The 11843-nt window shown below is 48.9% G+C and overlaps 1 long non-coding RNA gene across 1 annotated transcript in view; it reads right to left on the reverse strand.

Annotated features, from left to right (window-relative positions):
* The window catches only part of LOC109283923 (uncharacterized), a 29153-nt gene extending 17602 nt beyond the window's left edge, over positions 1-11551 (reverse strand). Inside the window, exon 1 of the long non-coding RNA XR_009460932.1 lies at positions 11494-11551. This is a non-coding gene — a long non-coding RNA (uncharacterized LOC109283923). The remainder of the gene's footprint in view (positions 1-11493) is intronic.
* Between the last annotated feature and the right edge of the window lie 292 nt (positions 11552-11843).

The raw sequence follows: 11843 nt of genomic DNA on the forward strand, positions 1-11843 counted from the left end.
AAATTCATTCATTCTTTTACCTAAGGGGAAGTGAGCTAGATGAGACGTGTTTTCTCTGGGGTGGGCAAGGGCTGGGGGCTTTAGAGACAGTCCCAATGTCAGGTCTCAGCACTTCTTCAAATATGAAGCATGAAAGTGAGATTCGCTATCATTTCTCACTCTGCATGTGGCAGAGACTCTGGATACAGGGTCCATTGCACAGAGCGTGTCCAGAGCTGTATGCAACTCCTAGTCCCCCTGACACTTGTAATAGGGTAAACCTGGAAAATCAGGTCATGTCTAGGCTCATGTGGGGGAATCTTGGCCCTGCTGAAATCGGTGACAAACCTCCCCTGGGCTTCAAGATGGTCAAAATTGTCTTCCATGGCCTTCAGACTGCATGTCAGCCCTTCAGAAACAAACTCAGAGAGAAACAATGCCGATCCTAATTTTTACCTTCTCTGACCTTTTTGCAACCAGCTATTTCTTGATTTCCTATATTTATTCTGTTTGATTAATATCCCACCGTATCCAAAAGGCGCTGGTGATACATGCCATTTTTCATAGGCGGCTGTTAGTGTTTATCCTAAAAGTTTGAGTCTCACCCAATAGAAGCTGTTGCCATGTAAAGAAGGGAGAATGAAGGAATTAACACATTTATTGTCCTTTCTCATTTGTTTCTGTTACAGAAAAACAAGACCCAAGAAATGACTGATGAAATTACAAATACAGTGATGGGGTGTGTGGTATCCAGCAATGACGGGGTATTGTATATCGAACAATAATATAATGTGAAGAGAGAAAAATAGCTGAGAGGGCCATGAGAGATGAGGAGGCCAATGTCATAAGGTTTGTCTCCACAGACACAAAGGAAATGGCCAGCAGATCACCAGGATGTGTGCAGGGAGGGAGAAGAGGAGAACCAGCCCCACTGTTTCCCCGACAGTCACCTGGCCTGTCTCCACCAAGAAGTAGGTCACTGCCTCTAGGTAGAGAGTTTGGGAAAGAAAATCTTCCAGAGGCCGAACCAGCAGTGGTACCTCCTCATCAGGCTGACAACATTTCTAGTTTGAGCAGGGAAAGCATGTGCATGGGAGATCTGCTTGAGCATCCCATGCAGAATATCAACACTGAGAATTTTTTTCATAGCCAAAACTACTTTAAATATGAATCACCAAGAAAAGGTGTCAAATTACAAAACTGTCTCATTAGGGAAGATCTCTCTTCTTCCTTCAAACAAGATCACCCTAAAACAGGCATGTCTAGAAAACCCTTTTCACTGAGCAATGTCCAGGGAAGGGTGCTGGGTTCTGAGGAACAAGTACAAAGGGGAAGGCAAATGACAAGGCAGCTCCAAGTCTCTGAACTTGTACAACTCAGATCAGAGGGCATCAGGAAGCTGAGTTATGACACAGGAGCTCTGGGGCTCAAACCTTTTTCATCCCTCCTGGACACATGAACCAAGCCAGGGGCAGTCCACTCCAGAGTAACTCTCCCGCAGATTGGCAGACAGCTTGCAAGAAACCTCTTCTTTGCATCACGCAATAAGAGGAAGTAGCGCATAAGGCAGTGCAGAGAGCTTGCAGCAAGCCCTTGCCAAGTTATGCAATTGAGCCTCAGCCCTTGCAGTCACCAACTAGCATTAATGCTGATGCTTTTGTGAAAGAAATATGTGATGAACCAATGAGCAAATTGGTCCCTTCACAAAACCTACATGCCTCAGGACAGCACAATCCCTGGAAATGATCCTTCACATATCAGCACAGTCATAGTTGATTCAATGTTAAATAAGCTTGAGAAGGAGAAGGAGCAACAGTGGGAGGTAGAAGAGGAGCTGCAACCGATGGAGGCCATTCAACTTGAATCCTCTTTGTATTTGAGGAGCCCATAGACTTCATCCATGGCCAGTGAAGAATTAAAGTAACTTTTCTGGCGGTACAGCAAGATTGGGAGCTGTGGTGGAATGGGAATGGGTGACGGTACGCAGGGCTCTGTCTAACTCTGCTTGATTTTTAACCAGACCTTTTCACTGTTGCAACACAGTGAGACCAGATTGTGTCAGTGACTGAGCTTCCATACAAGGGTAATTTACTCTGGCACCATGATACATACTTCTGCCCATCCCCAGATCAATCTACACAACCACAGCTGATGGGAGGACATGTTCAGCAGAGGGGCATTAGAGCAAGGGCATCTCTCTCAGCTACACCTGCTGCACATCCAGAATCCACTAGGATAATATCCTCAAACTGGGCGCCACAGCACTGTGGGGTGTCTTGAGATCCTTTCAGGGGTGCCGCAGGGTGCCAGACAATGTTAGCACTTGTAGGAGTGCAAACATGATTCACAAGAGAAATCCAGAGATTTCCAATAGAAATCCAGAGTGTTTAAAACCACGCTGGCCTATTGTGGTCTTTCAAAGTTCTTTGCAACAGAAGACCTGCTCTAATAGTTTTCTGTACTCAAACAAGTGAAGACTAAGAGCTTGCATTTTCCGACGGGTGCCTTGAGCCTAACAAGGTTGAGAACCACTGCACTAGGAAAACAGTCCATACAGGCTGCCCTGAGCTGGAGAACCAGGCCCCACATATGCAATCCTGCCTTGCTGCTGGGCTGCAGACACTCAATCTCGATGTTTTCTCCCTCCATAATGCTTTTGAGGGCCTGAGGGCAGGCTTTGCCCAAAAGTATGACTTCTAAAAACCTGTGAGGCTGGCGGCTGTTCATGGCCCTCCAATATTTTCACTGGCTTCCAACTGTTTAGTTGGAAGCAATGAATGTTTCCAGCTGTCAGAAGGGGAGACTTCCTGGGTGCATCGGTCCCAGCACACAAGGGCATCACTAGTAGCACCATCATTGGAGCAGTACTGGGCCTGACATGCAGACCACAGCAGGTCACACCTTTGTTTTCTCAGCTTCTGACTGTGATACAGCTATGACAGAGAGCAAGCCTGAGGACTGTCTGTCTCTGCTTACCAGCAGGGCATTAATTGGTGCGCCCACTTGCCCAGGAAGCAGCAGACATGGGTCCTAGGTCTTGCTTACCCAGAAACAGTTTGAACCTGCACCATCTTTTCCCAACACATTTCTCTAACTATTAGGTTATAAGCTAGGCCTTGCCAAGAGTTTTCTCCATCCCTCCTCTCCAAGCTTGCCCCCTTGGCAGCCAAAACAGGGAGGTAAATAGGGATATGAGGTAGTCCAAGGTTTTATCCTGCTTCCAAATGCAAAGAAGCAACCTCTGTGTTATGTAGCCATTTCACCCACCAAATGTTAAATTAAGGGTGCCATGGCTGGTTCAAAGGGCAGTCCTATTCCACCACTGAGAAGTAGAATCCTTTCAAATTGCATAAGGGTAAAGCAATGCAGTTACACATGTGAACAGTACATAGGACTGGGCCTAAGAGTTCACTGCAGAGACAGAACTGAGAGATGAAATGTGCCACCCAAGGCCATCCAACAGATTAGTGACAGAGTCACAGGCAGATTTCTAGACTCTAGATTCCCAGCCATGTAGTATTTCAGCAGGACAATGCACTCACCTCTGAGCAGCTGGATGTGGTCAAGAATCGGTAAAGTGCTATCAGTGATTTTTCATTGCTTTTAAAGCACTGACAACGTGCTTGGCACAAAACAGTATGCAGAACATTGAAATGCTAATGTTATGACCCTTTACTCTGGTTTGTCTCTAAATCCAAATGACTGCTTCCTTTTGTTTTTAGCAAGAATGTGGAAGAACCAGCACTGGCATTGGAAGCACAGACAGCAGGTGAATGTATAAGATTTGCACATTTTTTAGGGTTTTATTTTCCTTAATGTCTTCATAATTGCCTATAATTTCTTTAATTCTTTCATTCCCTTAATATCAGTGATCATTTGGATGGTGAAAGGCTGTCTCAAAAATACAGTATTCTAGAGAATACTTATGCTACCAGTGTGGGGGGACTTTTTCTGGCAAAGGAAGTCAAGTTTTAAAGGAAAGCTCTTAACCTGCCACATGGTTTTCATTCTGTCTGGCAATTCCCTACACCAACTTCCATAAGGAAACACTCCACTAACAGCCTGCAAAATGAATCCAAAGCTGTACCTAATCTGTAGGTTTTGAAGAACCAGCTCTTTCATATGGATTACTGTGCAGTTTGCTGTTAGGATAGCACAATGGGGCCCTTGCTTCCACACACCCAGCACTATACAAACATGCCCCAGAGGTAGCACCAAAACACATCAAAATATAGACAAACCTGTTCCAGAAAAAGAGAGCATGCACTGGTTCTTCCTATGCATTGAGCATGCCTATGTGCTTCGGTACTGCACCAGGGAACACCACAATAAGGAAGGCAACATGTGCTCTGCATAAATTGTCCCTCCCCTGAAATGCAAGTCAGGTGGTATGTGTATGCATAGTGAGCTCACCCAAGAGCTAGAGCTGACTGGATCCAGCCAGCACCACACCAATGGGTGGTTACATTGTATTAGCTTGGGAAGGCAGTGCACAGAAGCAGGCACTGGTGTCCCTCACTGCAGCACTCCCTGCTGGGGTACAATGTAGCCGAGACAGGCCCATTGGAACAACAGCTTGTAGGACGCTACTTTGCAGTGATGCTAAAACAACATCTAAAAACATCAGCCATGAAAGTGGAAATGAGTCCCAGGTGAGCTGACTGTGCATGTGTTTTTGTTTACAGGGATTTATACTGACACGGTACAAGCCTGGGATACAGAAGACTCTTTGTACACATGTGAGGTAAATATCTTGTAAAACCTTTGGTAACAGAACCCCAGGAAGTGGTCCACAAAAGGTCTCTTGGCTCCCCCAGCTGACCCCTTGCATTTTGCAGGCTCTTCATTATTTCATTCGGTTCTAATTTCTGCTCTGTAATCTCTACACAGAGGTTGCCTGCAGTGGAATCTGTTCCCCAGCCCAGCTGCTCTACCGCTTAAGAGCTTTGGCTCCAATCTTGCTATCCCTGAAGTTAAGGGGTATTTTTCCCTTGGTTTCAATGGGAGTAGGACTGAGTGCTTTTTCCTAATCTCTATCCTAACTATTGTTACTTTTACTCCAGCCCATCATGTGTATTATGTCTGTAAAAACTAGTTGTTGCCTGTGATGCATGTGATCTTCATAGGCCCAAATCTTGCAAACTTAAGCATGTGCATAAAATCATGGACTTCGCGTAAAGTAACACATTACCTTAGGAATCATCATTTCAGAAAGGTATTGAAATCTTTGGCTTTGTTGGAATGTAGATCACAAATACGAAAGCATTATTACTGCTGTCTGTGGCATTAGCAAACTCATTACGGGATACTGTATCCAGTTCTCAAGTTCACACTAAATGCAATGCTGATAAACTAAAAAAGGTTCATAAAAGAAATGTGAGATTGAATTTAAGTCTAGAAACCCTCTCAGTGAGAGACTAAAGAAGCTCTATCTATTCAACTTAGAAAGAGAGAAGGTTTAGCAGCAATTTGATCATGGGCTAAAAGCTTCTCTATGTAGGGAAAGTTTCTAAGTGGAAAAGGCTCTTAATCTTCCAGAGACAGCAGTGCCAGAGACAGAAGAGAATGCAGTAGCTGGAAGATGCAACTGGACAGATTCATTCTAGGAATAAGGTGCACACTATTTTCTTGTTACACAACTGGTTATTCACTACAGAAACAATTTATCCAGGAGTAGGATTAATTGTCCCTCACCTCAAGTCCTGAAATGAAGGCTGGGTCTTTGTACAAGACAGGCTGAAGTATCACCTGAAATAATTTGGGTTGATGCTGATAGCACTTGCTGAAGTTCTACAGGCAGGTTCAGTGGGGATCAGACTAGGTGATCACTCTGGTCTCTCTCTGCGCTTCAAATCTATGAAGACTTTGTACATTCGAGGCCTTAGTGCCTCCTCTCTCCTTTCCATCCTTTGGATTGCCCTTCTCTGTGCTTTCTCTAGCTCTTCTGTCATCTCTTTACATGCTGAGGACTAGAACTGCTTTCCCCTCCCTCATTCTAGATGAGAAATTTTCCCTGTATCCACTCCTCTTTGCAACAGTGCCCACACTGTGAGCCCCTAGCTACCTTGCTCATTCCTAGAGATCCTTGGGCTCATTGCTTTCTGGATACCCAGTAGTGTAGAGGAAGGATACCCATTCTCTGTCTTTCCTCTGCTCAGGTTGGCTGGTTCTGCAGGATTAGCATGAAATGTCTTCCCTTCCATGCAATCTACTGCTCTAATCTTTCCAATATAATGGGTAGCTTGGGTCTGTTCCATTACTACTGCTCAGTGATGCCAAATGGCACATTTAATTGGTCCAGGCATCATGTCCAAGAATTGTGTGGGTGGAGCAATACTTCCTGACCCAGGCTTTGCAAGCCCTGCCACCCTGGACACCCACAGAAAGGAGCTAGCAGAACTCCTTTGGTAGGGAATGGAGAGTGAACAGCAAAGGCAGTGGTAAACCTACAAACTATTTTCAGGAGGGGCTAGCAAGTGCAGCAGGAGTAGGCAGGAAAGATATTCACATTGCACAAGGGAGGGGGAAGCACACAGAAACTGCAAAGATGTTATGAGGAGGAGGAAAAACAGTGGAGGCAGGGAAGGGGCTGAGCTGGGGCTCCTGTATGGAAGGTTGTTCCACCCTTGACTTCAGAAGGTAGGAGAGAAGGGGCCCTCGTTCCACCCACTGACTCGGGCTTCACCTGGTCATTAACGGCACCACCGGGAACCGTGGCTGGGAGGACAGCCCCACCACCACTGTCTGCCCCTCATCCTGTGGCTGTGTAATCCTGAGGAGCACAGATCAAACAGCCCTGCCTGACTCTTTGTTTTTACTCTTTCCATGGAACAGTTGGAAACAATGTCTGAAGACACTGGAAAGAAAGATCCTCCCATACCAGAAGAAATGGGGGTTCATACAGGTATGTATGGGGAAGTGACACTGGCTAAGTAAGGTGATGTACTTTCAGGGTCATGCAGGAAGTCTGTAGCTAAGCCAGGAAGTGACTCCAGGCCTCCTGAGTCCTCATTCATTGACTTACCCAGAGACCATCACTGCTGCCTGACCCGCCATCTCCCATAAAGCACTGCAGGAAAGAGATAGTTAGTTCCTGACCTTCAAGCGTGAAATTTGCAGAGATTGGTCACAGCAGAGGAGCCAGTCAAGCTGATTATCTGTGCCCCACCCCAGCACACCTTCACGCACACATGGCTTATTCCCTCTGCTCGTAGACCCCATTTTCGCTATGTGCAATGGCTGAGTGATTGCAAGACTGGACTGGAAATCTAAAGGTGTTTCCGTGTACAAAATCCAATCCTGCCCACAGGAGAGAGTTGTTTCTCAAGGAAGGACATTGGACTAAAATGACCTTTGGAGACCCTTGCTTTATTCTTCTATATTAAGTGACTGCTCTCTTTCTCTTTTCTCCACAGCAGGTATTTCTAAAAAAACAGTCCTCCTTTTTTAAGATCCCAAATGCTCTGTCCAGAGTGCACACTCTCCTCTCAAGCTGCCTACCACGATGCCACAGGAAATGTCAGAAAGTCGCGCCAGAGATTATACCTCCTCATTAAATTGTTTTAGGAAAAATATAAATAGAGTTAGAAAAAAAATGACTGCCACTTGTACTTTGTGCTCATTTGCAACTTCATTCTCACGTAGTTAAACTCAACACAGAGGGCAGACAGAGAAGGGAGACAGGAGACCTACTCCGCCTTTTAGGATGCGTTATTTAGGAGTTAAGGTGCACTCCCAAGCAGTTGGCTGTGCCACTGGAAGGCAGATGGAGAGAGAGGTCAGGAGCCAGCCCAACCAGCAGGTAGTGCCACAAAGGGCCAGAGAGCTCCTTGAGATAATTTGGAGATGCCACCTAGTAAGGGTGGGGAGGTAAAGCCAGTAGATAATGTCATTTGGAGATGGCAGCAATCTCCACTGCACTCACGGGGTAACCGGAAGGCCGCTGGAATGGCAGGTGCTGACACGTTATTCTCAGCGCCAGGAGAGGGAACAAATTTCTGAGTCTTCAGCCACAGCGACTGGGGTTTAACCCCAGCTCTCTACGCAGAAGAGCAGCATGGCACAGCTGCCTGAGGGGAATAAACACCCAGGACTGAGGCCCAGTCTGTCTTGGCCTGGCAGCAGGCAGAGGTGAAGGGTATATAGGTGCCCCAGACCCCTGCTCCCCCTTGGGAGCTCAGGGCCACCAGGGGAGCCTGCAGACTCACTCCTAGGAGGGCCTGAATCATCTCTGACCCATCTCTAATTTGTGTCACTTTTGCCTCAAGGGCTGAAATGACTGGTACTGGGGGAGGGGGTACTGCCCGGGTCACTGCTGCCCACCCCCAAAATTCAAAGCTTTGGCAGAAAAGCCCACCAGTTAGGGCTGGACCCCAAATTAATGAAGATTTCTTTGATATGGGCTGCCTGTACACGTTTGTTGGCATTTTAATTAGGGTGCATTGGCGCAGACACTGTTAATCGAGTCTGCTCCACGTTCTAATTAGAAGGCAGCAGCATCGTCACAGTGTCACATGTATTAATCCTCTGCACATTTTTAAAATGGCTGCAAGGCACTTTAAGTAAACCTTGTCGAATCAAGTTTAGATGAAGCGTCCTGCAGCCATTTTTAAACCTGCAGGTGTTTAATATAATACACGTGATGGTGAGGCATTTTAATTAGAGTGGCTGCCTGGGAACTGCTCTAATTAAAACATGTATAGGCAGCCATGATTTCTTTAAGCTCTTGCTTTTTGAACTCTCCCCTCCAGAAGTGGGGACAGTTTCCAGGCTGCTGTCTGCTGTATGGGCAGAACAGGAAACTCCGATGCCCGCTCCTGCCAGGAGCTTGCACTGCCTGCCTGAGGGCACAGCTTCTCCACAACGATGGGCTAGTGTAAGCCCCAGGCTGTGGGCTGCTGAGGCCTGTTCCAGCGAGTCCAGTTTCTGCCCAGGAGGGGGCTCCACTGAACCCCCCATACTCATTCCCAGGCCTCTTAGCAAGCATGGGGCTGCCTGACCTAGGGGTCACAGGATGGGAGAAGATGGGGAGTGGTAGTGTCTGCACTGGCATTCTCCTTCATCCTTCCACGTGAGGCATGTTGGGTTACCAGAGCGAGGAGGGAGAGCGGCTGCCTCCCGAGGAGCCCCGACTGCCCGTGTATCTCAGAAGGCTGGCAAGCGGGACAGTCAGTCAGTCACAGGAGGTTTCTCTGGTGAAGGCTGAAGTTCATTTTATTATAGCAAAGCCAGCCTCACGAAAGGCCAGAGACTGTCAGCAGCAGTGATATCCTGAAAGGCTGACAATACTGCAAGATCACGCTGTGGTAATAAAACACTTTGCAGAGGATGCAATCATGTAATGGGGAAGAGATGTGGGGGATGAGCTAGACACCAGCCCTGGAGAGGTGTCTAGCTCCAAACGGCAGCCCCCTAGGAACCTGTACCACTGGCCCAGCAGCAGCCTGTGCTCAGGGAGCTTGTGCTTAGGCAGTAGCAGCAGCCTGCACCACCACTGCAGGAGCCCCTGCACAAGAAGTTAAGCACTTGCTTCCCCAAGCACCCCCACACTCAGGGCACGAACACTAAGTTATGTCTCTGGCTTAGGGCTACTGCTTAACTTCAATTGCTGCACCAAAAGGGACATACAAATCTCATGGCTCCCTCCAATTCTTTAGCCTGTAAGCAGGAAATAGTCAACTCCTGAAATGCCACAGAAGCTAAACCCCACTCCAAGACGCTGCTCCTATTATCACCCAGCAGAGCCAGCAAGAGATGAGGGAACTAGGAGAGTTTGTGATTTCCTCACAGCAAAGAAATACCAGATGCTCTCTCTCCCCAAGGCCACGGCTGGGTGACTTATAGGGTCTGTAGGAGGGAAAGACAGGGAGTTCTCAGGATAGTGCCCTGCAGCGCCATTCAGCAGTGGAGCATGACTTTCCATGGGAGACTACTAGCTCATTCCTCCCTGGGAGGAGTGAGCTTCCCAGCTGTCCTCTTTCCCATCTCCTTCATTGCTGCTTGCATCACTGTCCTAAGGGAAGAATTTCAGAAGGATTCTGCTGTGTAATGAAAACATCATAAACCATAATTTCTCTCTGGGATCCCCTTCCCAGATTTCCAGAACCCTGCAAGGGAAAAGATGTAGGACTCTGTCACAGCGGGGTCCTTTAGGAGGGCCGTGATCTCCTCGAGGTCCCTCACTCCGTGTCAAGGCCGGCCCAAGGCACCCTCTTATTCTTGCCCGTCACATCTTTGATGTTTGTAGGCAGCCTCCCAACTGTATACAACTCCCTGGGCACGGCTACTTGGGACCTCCATCCCCGCGGTTCTTCCAGATTCCTGTGGTCTCCTGGTATGATGGGTGCTCCCCAAGCACCCTAGCCTTATGGGCTACGTGTGGCTCCTACCACCCCTAATACCATGCCCCAAGCCTCGCTGATGGGATAGACGTTGTCCGGTCACAATACACGCCTGCTTCCTCAGGTCCTCTCCTGTGATCTAGCCCACTCTTGGGCCTTCTCTGTATGTCTCTCTACTAGTGCCCCTTCCTGGGCTCTCCCTAATACAGTGCCCCTCACCAGGACTCTTGAGACCCACTCTGAGCCTTCTCTAAAAGTGTGGTCCCACCCAGGGACCCTCTAGTGGGTCTCCAGTCCTTTAGGCCAACCACACGGCTACCCTCTCTGATCCCGGCTCGCTGCACTGCTATCCCCTTTCTCCGGGGACAACCGCAGCACCCTGCCTCTGCTTGAGGGCTGTTGCCGCACTAGCCTACGGCCGTGCTCGCTACGCCCGTCTTGGGCTTCTCAATATGGCGCTCCCCCTCTTCGGGGCTCGCCGTGCCCACCTTGGGCTTCTCAATATGGCGCTCCCCCTCTTCGGGGCTCGCCGTGCCCACCTTGGGCTTCTCAATATGGCGCTCCCCCTCTTCGGGGCTCGCCGTGCCCACCTTGGGCTTCTCAATATGGCGCTCCCCCTTTCTCAGGGACTCGTTGGGCCCACGCTGGGCTCCTCTAAAGTGCGCTCCCCCTTCCTGGGGCTCGCCACATTTACGCTAGGGCTTCCTAGCAGTGCCCCCTTCTGGGGCTCGTCATGCCCACACTGGGGCCTCACAAAGCCACCCCTCTCTGGGGCTGGGGTCTACGTACCCCACACACAACCCAGGGTCTCTGTTCCCCGCCCGCAACCCACTGGTTGCGCTCCTCGCCGCCAGTTACGTCTTCACTGGCGCACAAGCTGCGCCTTCACTGGCGCTGGGGTCCCCATACCACTGAGGTTCCCCCTTAGAGTACTGTGCCCTCGCTCAGGCGCTGGGGCCCCACACTCTCTGGGGTCCCTATGAGGACACTGCACCCTCTTGGCGCTAGGGCACCCCACACTCTCTGGGGTCCCTATGAGGCCTCCTCCAACCCCTACAGCCTCACCCAAACCTCCGATATAATAACAGAGCCAAACATAACCACAAGCCTCCTGGCTATAACTTAAACACATGCCCTATGGCTATAACAACATTGCTCCATATGACAATGGTACTTGCTACTAGGCTCCTCTCTGCATCCTCACTTCCAGAGCTCCTGCCTCTCCAGCTGCTGGCAGGAAACTGCCAGCCTGGCCTCAGCCCTGGGCTTTATGAGGGCCAGGCCCTGTCCCCTTCTGGCCAGCTGATTCTTATTAGTTGCCCCAGCAACTCGCAGCTGTGCTCATTAGGCTCTGCCAGGGCTTTCTCTCCCTGGCAGTTTCTCCTCTCTAGGAGCAGGCACTGAGGTGTCCTGCGACAGACTCCAATGTGGAAACCCCTTAGGATATTGTGTATACCCACATACTGTGGGAGAAGTGCCAGGAAATACAGGGATACTACTGGCTTATTGGGTATCCACACAGAA

This window comes from Alligator mississippiensis, chromosome 3 (genome assembly GCF_030867095.1).
Source record: "Alligator mississippiensis isolate rAllMis1 chromosome 3, rAllMis1, whole genome shotgun sequence".
Lineage (NCBI taxonomy): Eukaryota > Metazoa > Chordata > Crocodylia > Alligatoridae > Alligator > Alligator mississippiensis.